Genomic DNA, 10,180 nt, shown 5'->3' with positions numbered 1-10,180 from the left:
TAAACAATTCACTTTTATTGTCACATCACATGTGCAGGTACACTGGTACAGTATGGAAGAAATATAGTATCATCAGAATTCAAGTATTTTTAGACATTGAATTTATGACACTGATTTTTTATCCTCCAAATTTCCCTGCAAAAATATTCACCTGCAAAAATTCACCTGCAAAAATTCACCTGAAAAAAGATTCACCTGCAAAAAATTCATCTGCAAAAATTCACCTGAAAAAAATTCACCTGCAAAAATTCGCCTGCAAAAATTCAACTGCAAAAGTGATGAACTTTAATGACCCAAGCCAGAGCAATCAGCACCAGATCGAGTCGAGTGGCTCTCAGCCAATTAAATTACGCTGTTTGATCACATGACACCGTTAGCCAGCAGTGTGTCTCCTAAAAGAGAGCTGTTTAAAGGTGAGTGATTAAGTTTTTCTCCTAAATAGAGATCATTACAGAACGCCTAGTCCTATTTAAAATCCCATTTATTTTTATTATTTTTTTTATCATCTACTCGAACTAAGGAAAACGTTTGACTAACTCAAAGACAATTTCCACGCCTCCCCTGCCTGTCTGCAGAGGCAGTTTTGAATTTAGGAGCAGCAAGATGGCAGCGGCAAACCCTGGCGATTCTCCGGTAAGTATATTGTTATTTATCTTCAAGTTTGTCTTTTGAAACGTTAATGTTATTTAAATCCGTTGCTCACGTATAAAGTACACAGACGGGGTCTTTGCTCAACTCGTCTGAGGCGTGTCTCACTAAGCGCTACATGCTAGCATCCTGCTAACCGAGCTACCATTTACATGCTGTGCTTTAGAAAATAGGATACTCGTTAAAAAAATACTCCGCAGATATTGATAGATAGACGAACACTGCAAATATAATGTTGGAAACGAGAACGGCCTTTGGTGAAGGGGTAAAATACACCATGAATAAAGCCATATAGTGAATTGGCTGCCATGGTTGCAGAACAGCCTGATTTAATGACAAGAATGGGGAAGAGTGAGGTGAAGTGAACCAAAGCCACAAAACACAGTCAGAAGAGGCGGCAAAAGGGCAGTGATCTGTCCGTCAGTATGAAGTTGGTGTGTGCTTTGGTGAACAAAAACTCCAGACCGGTAGCAGGAAGATGGGAGACTCGTGTTTCACTGGAATAGTGGTGAATTAAAACATCCTTTGTTGGGGACATTTCGGTGTAAATGCATCCATACAGGTGAGACAGAGGCAGACCAGACAGTGAAGAAAACAAGGCAAACATTAGAAATATTAAAACGGAAATATAGGATTAATATAACATACAATTTGGGAAAATGTAAGGAACGCAATGTAAATGATATTGTAAAGTCATTAAAACAGCATACTCTGATTAAAAGAAACATGTAATTGGGTAGGATAATAATGTTAAAAAAAACATGTACAAGATGGGTATGTATACTTGTAGCCAGAATTTAACAACTATAAAGTTGTAGCATGTCAGTACCTTACCCCATCCATTATATCCACACTTTCAGAAAAGGATATGGTCAATATCTTTACAAATACTATCTAAACTTAAACGGGATATTCCCTCTGCTTCTTCTGCTTCTCGTATACACCCTCAGGGTTTGTGATCAGCCAGCGGCTGATATGATCATTAATCCTGTAAAATAATATTCTTTCGGTTTATGAATCTGTTTGCATGGATTTCTTAATCCGTTTCCACTGTTAGCAGAAGTTGTGCATGCAGTTTTGGTGTGCTGCTCTCCAAGACTACAAGCTGCGTTAAAGTTGGAAGTAACTGGCCGATGTTCCACTGTTAAAAGACCATCTGTTCATCAAGAAATGACCAGGTGAAAAAGTCATAAACTAAACACTCTGCATGAGCATGGAATTTAGGATGCAACTTTATATCTTACCTGCTCTACACTCAGGGCTTGAATTACAACAACAGTCAATCACATAAAAAATTATACTTTTGGTAGTTCTGTGTCTCTGTCTCTCTCCTCCAAACCCAGATGGCTGCTGGTACTGAACCGGGTTCTGGTTCTGCTGGAGTTTTTCCTCTGCACTGTCACTTCATGCTGCTCAGTGTGAGGGATTGTTGCGGTTGAGTCCATATGTCCTGCGAACAACTGCTGGGCAATGACACCATGCAATCTTCTGGGATTCCTTGGATAGAAAACCTGTGAACTGCACTTGTCCTTGGTCTTCACAGCTCACCTTTTTACTGTTTATTGAATCAAAATGCTCCAGTGACATGGATTCTACACTGTAACTGATGTGATGTTCTATGAAGTGGTTTTAATAAAAAAAAAAAAGGCAAAAATTAGTTTGTTTCTTTATTTAATTTTTGAACAGCGATACTCATTCAGTAAATGCAAATTATTTACACGGCAGTACACTATAGGCATAAATCTAGACCCCTAGATAAAACATGATGGCATTATAGCAGTGACAACTCCTCCACAGTAGCAGGTGGGATTTTTCTGTTTTGAGGATGGCTCCTTTTACCTGTCACTACAGATGGTCTGTTTATGTTTTGATTGAGAGCCTTTTTTTGGGCAGCTGAAGAGGAGAAGTCCATCTTATGGCCAACCTCTGGCTGTATCTTGGTCATATTACCCAGCAAAACCCAGTATGCAGGTTCATCTGTAACAGTCCTTGTGCCACGGATCAACACTGTTGCTTCTACATTAAACAGAAGAGCAGTGACGTGGGTGCAGGTCTCCGTGACTCCGGCCTTACAGCTGCAGCGGGCGGCTTCAACCTTCCCTGTGATGCTCACAGTGACCCATGGCTGCAATGCAGGTTCATTCAGTCTTTGAGAGTGCAGGACCTGAAACACACACAAAGTTCTTGTCTTTAAATGAACTATGAGCCAAGGCTGACATAAATGTTTTATCTACTTAATCATAAATGTAACAGTGTTTAGAAAGTTAGCACATACATGTAATTTTTCATTTCTTTATGTGTCCATTGCTGCAGGTTATAGTGTAAATCTGCCTGTTCTGTCAGAAACCTGCCTGCAGAAAATGAACCTAAAGTATGTAATGCAAGGATGTAATCACTTTCAAAATGGAGAAAGCATAAAGTGACAATTATGAATCACCTTATATGATAAGGAGATTCTGCAGGTCATTAATCAATGTATAAAACTAAAATAAAATGTATTTTTAGTGACACAAGATACAAATATGGAAGCAAGATGTATAATCGCTCAGTTTGGGGAAATTGTGGGTAGCCTGCAAGGGCCTCAACTTCTCCATACCCACAATGTGCAACAAATGGGCACAGCTGATCTTCAACAGTGGAACATCGGCCAGTTACTTCCAACTTTAACACAGCTTGTAGTCTTGGAGAGCAGCACACCAAAACTGCATGCACAACTTCTGCTAACAGTGGAAACGGATTAAGAAATCCATGCAAACAGATTCATAAACCGAAAGAATATTATTTTACAGGATTAATGATCATATCAGCCGCTGGCTGATCACAAACCCTGAGGGTGTATACGAGAAGCAGAAGAAGCAGAGGGAATATCCCGTTTAAGTTTAGATAGTATTTGTAAAGATATTGACCATATCCTTTTCTGAAAGTGTGGATATAATGGATGGGGTAAGGTACTGACATGCTACAACTTTATAGTTGTTAAATTCTGGCTACAAGTATACATACCCATCTTGTACATGTTTTTTTTAACATTATTATCCTACCCAATTACATGTTTCTTTTAATCAGAGTATGCTGTTTTAATGACTTTACAATATCATTTACATTGCGTTCCTTACATTTTCCCAAATTGTATGTTATATTAATCCTATATTTCCGTTTTAATATTTCTAATGTTTGCCTTGTTTTCTTCACTGTCTGGTCTGCCTCTGTCTCACCTGTATGGATGCATTTACACCGAAATGTCCCCAACAAAGGATGTTTTAATTCACCACTATTCCAGTGAAACACGAGTCTCCCATCTTCCTGCTACCGGTCTGGAGTTTTTGTTCACCAAAGCACACACCAACTTCATACTGACGGACAGATCACTGCCCTTTTGCCGCCTCTTCTGACTGTGTTTTGTGGCTTTGGTTCACTTCACCTCACTCTTCCCCATTCTTGTCATTAAATCAGGCTGTTCTGCAACCATGGCAGCCAATTCACTATATGGCTTTATTCATGGTGTATTTTACCCCTTCACCAAAGGCCGTTCTCGTTTCCAACATTATATTTGCAGTGTTCGTCTATCTATCAATATCTGCGGAGTATTTTTTTAACGAGTATCCTATTTTCTAAAGCACAGCATGTAAATGGTAGCTCGGTTAGCAGGATGCTAGCATGTAGCGCTTAGTGAGACACGCCTCAGACGAGTTGAGCAAAGACCCCGTCTGTGTACTTTATACGTGAGCAACGGATTTAAATAACATTAACGTTTCAAAAGACAAACTTGAAGATAAATAACAATATACTTACCGGAGAATCGCCAGGGTTTGCCGCTGCCATCTTGCTGCTCCTAAATTCAAAACTGCCTCTGCAGACAGGCAGGGGAGGCGTGGAAATTGTCTTTGAGTTAGTCAAACGTTTTCCTTAGTTCGAGTAGATGATAAAAAAATACAAAAATAAATAAATGGGATTTTAAGTAGGACTAGGCATTCTGTAATGATCTCTATTTAGGAGAAAAACTTAATCACTCACCTTTAAACAGCTCTCTTTTAGGAGACACACTGCTGGCTAACGGTGTCATGTGATCAAACAGCGTAATTTAATTGGCTGAGAGCCACTCGACTCGATCTGGTGCTGATTGCTCTGGCTTGGGTCATTAAAGTTCATCACTTTTGCAGTTGAATTTTTGCAGGCGAATTTTTGCAGGTGAATTTTTTGCAGGTGAATTTTTGCAGGTGAATTTTTTGCAGGTGAATTTTTGCAGGTGAATATTTTTGCAGGGAAATTTGGAGGATAAAATTTCAGTGTCATAAATTCAATGTCTAAAAATACTTGAATTCTGATGATACTATATTTCTTCCATAGTACAGCACATGTGAGTGAACTCTGTGTCAAACACTGAGCTTCAGTAAAGATTCAAGTTTCAGTTATTTATATTTCCCATCACCATAAATCTTCACTCAAAGACAAGAATCTTTTACAGTGTATAAATACGTATAGATGTATTATATGTAAGAGACAAATAATGTTCATTTAATTTGTTGGCATTACTAAATTTGGCTCAATGCTTACATATATGTGCAAAATGAAAATGTACGAGCTGTGATAACTGTTTCTGATAGAATGAAGAGTAGACTGATATATTAAATATTCCTTTATTGGATGAGGAAATCAGACCATGTCATAACTGCTTTAAGTCATACAGAATAGATATCAGAGCCTTAAACATGCTGACTTCTGCTAAATGGGTCAAACTGGGCAGAAAGTCTACAAACACATAACATCCTTATAGAATATGATGTAACATTATAGAAAACCCACAAAACGCTACGTCCAGATGAACAGATTCAACTTTTGGAGATTTACTTTGCTGGATGATTGAGAATGCATCAAGACGGAATATTGTTTGGTCTGGGTCTAAACAGAGTGCATTGAGTGCATAGCTGGATTGGCCATCGGGCATACCGGGCATTTGCTGGCCGCTGGCGATATTTTGTTTTTATGGGCCGATGGATTTTTTTTTTTTTTTTTAGGAAGGGTATAGATAATGAAAGGTGTTGGATTGGTCAATTGGTCATGATCGACTCTTGGCTGGACCAATTACAGCCGAGGAGGCCGGATGCACCCTCCCCCTTGTTTAGCAATCACGTGATTTTCGCGCATTGCATGCCAGGAACTCGTGGCAAAACAATCCAAGTACCGCATCAAATGCAAGCGTTTGCAGCGCCGCAAAATGTTCATTCTCCGGTTCCAATACCTTCTTGTTTTTTCTTTGCCGCACAAAAAAGGAATGTACAAAACAAAAGGAGAACAATGCCGGTCCGTACAAAGACAGACTCGACGAAAAGACAAAGAAAAGATACGAGGAAAAAATCAAAGGAGTGAAAGTGTCAGACCCTTACGAGCACACAGAGGGACAAAAGACATTAGCGTGCTGCCCAACTTTCACCACGCTCAGATTTATAATTACACGGTTCTTGGAGTGAGTGCATACACTCATGAAGTTTAGTAACGTCAGGTCACTGCAACAAGCCCAGGTACAGTTTACCGACGGATGGGTGCAGGACCTTGAAATGCACCGTGTAGAACGAAAGACCATCGTACGAACAAAGGTAAGTTTACCAGTCTCACAAATCGTCGTCATAAATACACATTCGTTAACCGTTTATTAATATAACCTTTGAGCTCAACGGTAATTAATTAGTAGTGGAAATAATTTCTGGTAGCATTACAGAAATGTAGCAGTGACAATAATATTGTATGTTGTAATCGCACTGGACAATTAGTGATACAAAACAACTGTTTTCTCCTGTGAATAAAAGTATATGTTTTTGTCAATTTACCATGGTAATAACAGAAGCGAAACGTAATATTGTGTCAGGAAAATTCACTATTTATGCACAATAAACAAAGGAGCATAGCGCCACAATTTCTGTTCAGCGCCAGACTTGCTTGTAACCTATATCACCAATTATGTTAAGAAAAATGACGCATTAACTACAACAAAACTCTGACCTTTGTGGGAATGCTTGGAGCAGACTAACATGTGAGCTGGAGTGTTCTGGGACGTTATATTTGGTATATCCAGACCATCCGTCGGCTCTTACTTCGGAAACATGGCTTAAAAATGTCTCTTCAACGATGTAATCCGATAAAAAAAACGATCTCTCTACCCGTCGGCTTCCCGTGGCTGTCATGCGACCGACTATTGAAGTTAATAATACAACAGCTTCTTGCCATTTTTTGTGTTTCTTTTTATTGCTGTGTAACTGAGTTCAATTGAAAGCCTGCGTGCGCTAGTACCTCTTGCCACAAGTTCCCAGAATCCTTTGCGGTTTAACACTGAATGACGTCAAATTTTCAATCTTTATCCTGGTGGGCCGGTCTCTAGTCAAAATGCCCGGGCCAATTTTTTGTCCCAGTCCAGCCTTGATTGTGTGTGACGTCTTCTTTTGCGCAGGCAACATGAGCCTGCACACATTAATTTTGTGATAAGTGATATTATTGAAAATTCTCTGTGTGTAAGTACAGTTTAGTGCTGTCTGATCATCACTCTGATTGACTGCTGTAGAAGTGAACAGTGTTACTTTGACCTTTAACCTCGCTGCGCTGTGTTGTTTCCTCTTTTTCAGATCACAAAATCATCACAGCTGAGTCTGGACAGGACGTCACTCTGACATGTCAAGCTCAAGCTCACATCGTCATAGTTGTAGAGTGGAGCAGAACTGAAGAACAGAACTGGAAGATGAAGAACTTGTCCTTTTATATCAGCATGGATGACTTGTTCCAGATTACCAGCATCCATCTTTTGAGAACCAGGTGGATCTGAAGGACAGACAGATAGCTGATGGAGACGTGTCTTTGATTCTGAAGAATGTGAGACAAGATGATGCTGGAACATACGAGTGTCATGTCATCAAGAGAGCTGGAAAACCTTTGAAGCTCATCAGCGTCATCAGTCTGAAAGTTGGTTCTCTAAGTGAGTGAGGAGTGTTCAGTGTGTTTGAGATCTTCGGCTCTTTTAGCTGCGCTGCCTTATTGCTCCTAAATAGCTCTGTTTTCACGATCACTGAGATCCTTCTATTTTAGCCTAGCTGTGAATGATCTGTATTGGTAGTGTCCCGATTCGAAATATTGAGGCAAGGAACAAACCAACACTGGCCCAGAAGAGTTCAGTCAAATGATGATTTATTGAATACACGTGTGGGAAGATGTACACTGCAACTCATCAGCATAGATCTTCTCCAAACAACTCAATTCAGAATAGTTTTATTCATCTCAGGGTTCAGCCCCTTCTGCATCTGCAATGTACATAATTATGCTTACCGTATTTTCACAACCATAAGGCGCACTTAAAAGTCTTAGATTTTCTTCAAAAAGTACGGCGCGCCCTATAGCGCAGTGCGCCCTGTGTCTTGTAAGGAGGACGTAGTAGAGAACACCATGAGAATGCTAAAGGGTGAAGTGTGTGCGTTGACTTTATTGCACATACCTGTATAAAAGAACAGGTATGTGCGTTATGCAGGACATCGTTGTTTTAACAACCCTGAAAATGGCAAAGAGACACGCTTACGAAGCACAGTTTAAACTGAAGGCCATCAGCTACGCGGAGGAACATGGAAATCGAGCAGCGGCGAGAGAATTTAAGAATAATGAATCGATGGTTCGCAAGTGGAGGAAGCTGGAAAACAAGCTCCGACAGGTCAAGAAGACGCAGCTGACATAAGGCGATCATCGAGCAAAGAACGAGCGGGAGAAGCGTTTCGACGGTCACCATTTGGCTAAAAGCAGTTTCACTTTCACTTTTTATGAAACGGTGCCATTTTTCCATCCGGACCAGGACTACGGTAGCGCAGCAACTTCCACCGGATTATAAGGAAAAGCTGGCCATCTTCCGCTCCTACTGCAGCAAACACATCGGCGACAAACACATCCAGCGATGGATGACCGATGGAGACCACAGTTTCACCAAGAGTGGAAGGCAGCGCCGGGCGAGTTACGCCACAATTTGCCAATGGATTGTAGATGCTTGTGCTAACATGGCTGCTGGCACTGTTGTTCGAGCTTTCGCAAAAGCCGGCATCATTTCCGAGGAGCCGCACGGCACGGAAAGTGACTCTGACAGTGAAGAAAGTGAACCTGGCATGTTTGATGGAGATTTAGCGCAGCTGTTCAATTCAGACACAGAGGATGAGGACTTCGATGGGTTTGATTGATGATAAAAATGTGAGTACCAAACTTTGTTTTGCTCCTGCTTTATTTTTAAATACGCACACTTGTATGCTTGTGTGTTGTTGATGATGACGATTACTGGTAATAAAAATGTGAGTGAGGTACCGAACTCAGGTTTGCTCCCGCTTTATTTTTTAAATACGCATACGGTACTTGTATGCGCCCTATGATCCAGTGCGCCTTATGTGTGTGTTAAATACAGTAATGGCACACATAACTGAGACTGCGCCTTTTAGCACAGTGCGTCTTATGGTCGTGAAAATACGGTAAGTTACAGTAAATCATCATGTGGCGGAGGTGTGGTCCGGCGCGCGGCTGCAGGGGAGGAGTGGTGCAGTGGGCTCAACGGGGCGGTGCTGGTAAGAACAGCTGATGGCGGTTTGGACTGATGGTGGTTTTCCTTCCCTTTATATAGTGAGGCGGAGAGGAGCGGAGGGAAAGGAAGCTGGGGAAACCGACCACTGTCAAACGGTGTTCTGCTGTAATTCTGTGGACACTCACAATAAACATGCATCTGATGATAACGACCTGTGTGTGGGTGTATCTGTGCCTAGCGTGTGTCACACATCACTTAAAAATAGCTAAAATAGACAGAGATGTTACTCTTTCCAGTACTTTCTTCCATACATGGAAATTAAATTCATTCTCCGAATAGCCCCTGGGGACTTTACACTTTCTTCACTCTTCTTCTGTCACTTTTTACTAGGCAAGCTCAACTGCAGGTAGAAGCTAAATGAATTCAAGGCCTTTGCTTACAAAGGTCTACATTTAAATCATATTTGTCTGTAAGCGTGAATGCTGTTTTAACCTTCCATTGCTCCAAATCACCTTACACAATAGATTGTGAAGACATCGCGCTTCACAAAGCTTGAAACCTTCAATAGACTGAGAATCAACTCTTATGAGCACAACTACTGATGTGACGTTCTGTATCGAGGCTTTGAAGCTTGTGTCGAGTAATGGAGGGGGCGTTTCCGTGATGCGCGTATCGAGGCTTGCTTCATTTATGGGAGGGGCTGAAAATGATGACGTCCAAAGCCTCGCTGCCCGGCTGTACCACGTGACTGGTTCATGAAGTGGTTCGAACTTTGCCGTGAGATATGACAGCGATATAAACCCCTCAGACTTCATTCAAAATGTAGGTGTTTGATGGAGAGTTGCAGTTAGTGAGAGTTTGGAGACCGTTTGGAGGTTTATGAGAGTGAGGAGAGACAGCCTGGAGAGAATGGAGCCAGCTAAGAAGAGGAGGATGTCCTCCCCTGTGTGGGAACATTTTGATCTTATTCCTCCCAACAAGGTATGTAAATTTCTACAGAAG

The 10,180-nt window shown here is 41.0% G+C and overlaps 1 long non-coding RNA gene across 1 annotated transcript; it reads left to right on the top strand.

The window, feature by feature from the left end:
• The first annotated feature begins 240 nt into the window (after positions 1-240).
• Positions 241-2,302, top strand: LOC145425822 (uncharacterized). The gene is made up of 2 exons (XR_013906578.1): positions 241-1,826; positions 1,992-2,302. It is a non-coding gene; the product is annotated as an uncharacterized LOC145425822 (long non-coding RNA).
• The last annotated feature ends 7,878 nt before the right edge of the window (positions 2,303-10,180 follow it).

This window comes from Astatotilapia calliptera, chromosome 3 (assembly GCF_964374335.1).
Source record: "Astatotilapia calliptera chromosome 3, fAstCal68.1, whole genome shotgun sequence".
NCBI classification, from domain to species: Eukaryota; Metazoa; Chordata; class Actinopteri; order Cichliformes; family Cichlidae; genus Astatotilapia; species Astatotilapia calliptera.
Note: the sequence above shows the minus strand (reverse complement) of the source record. Positions and strands in the feature narration are given on the sequence as shown.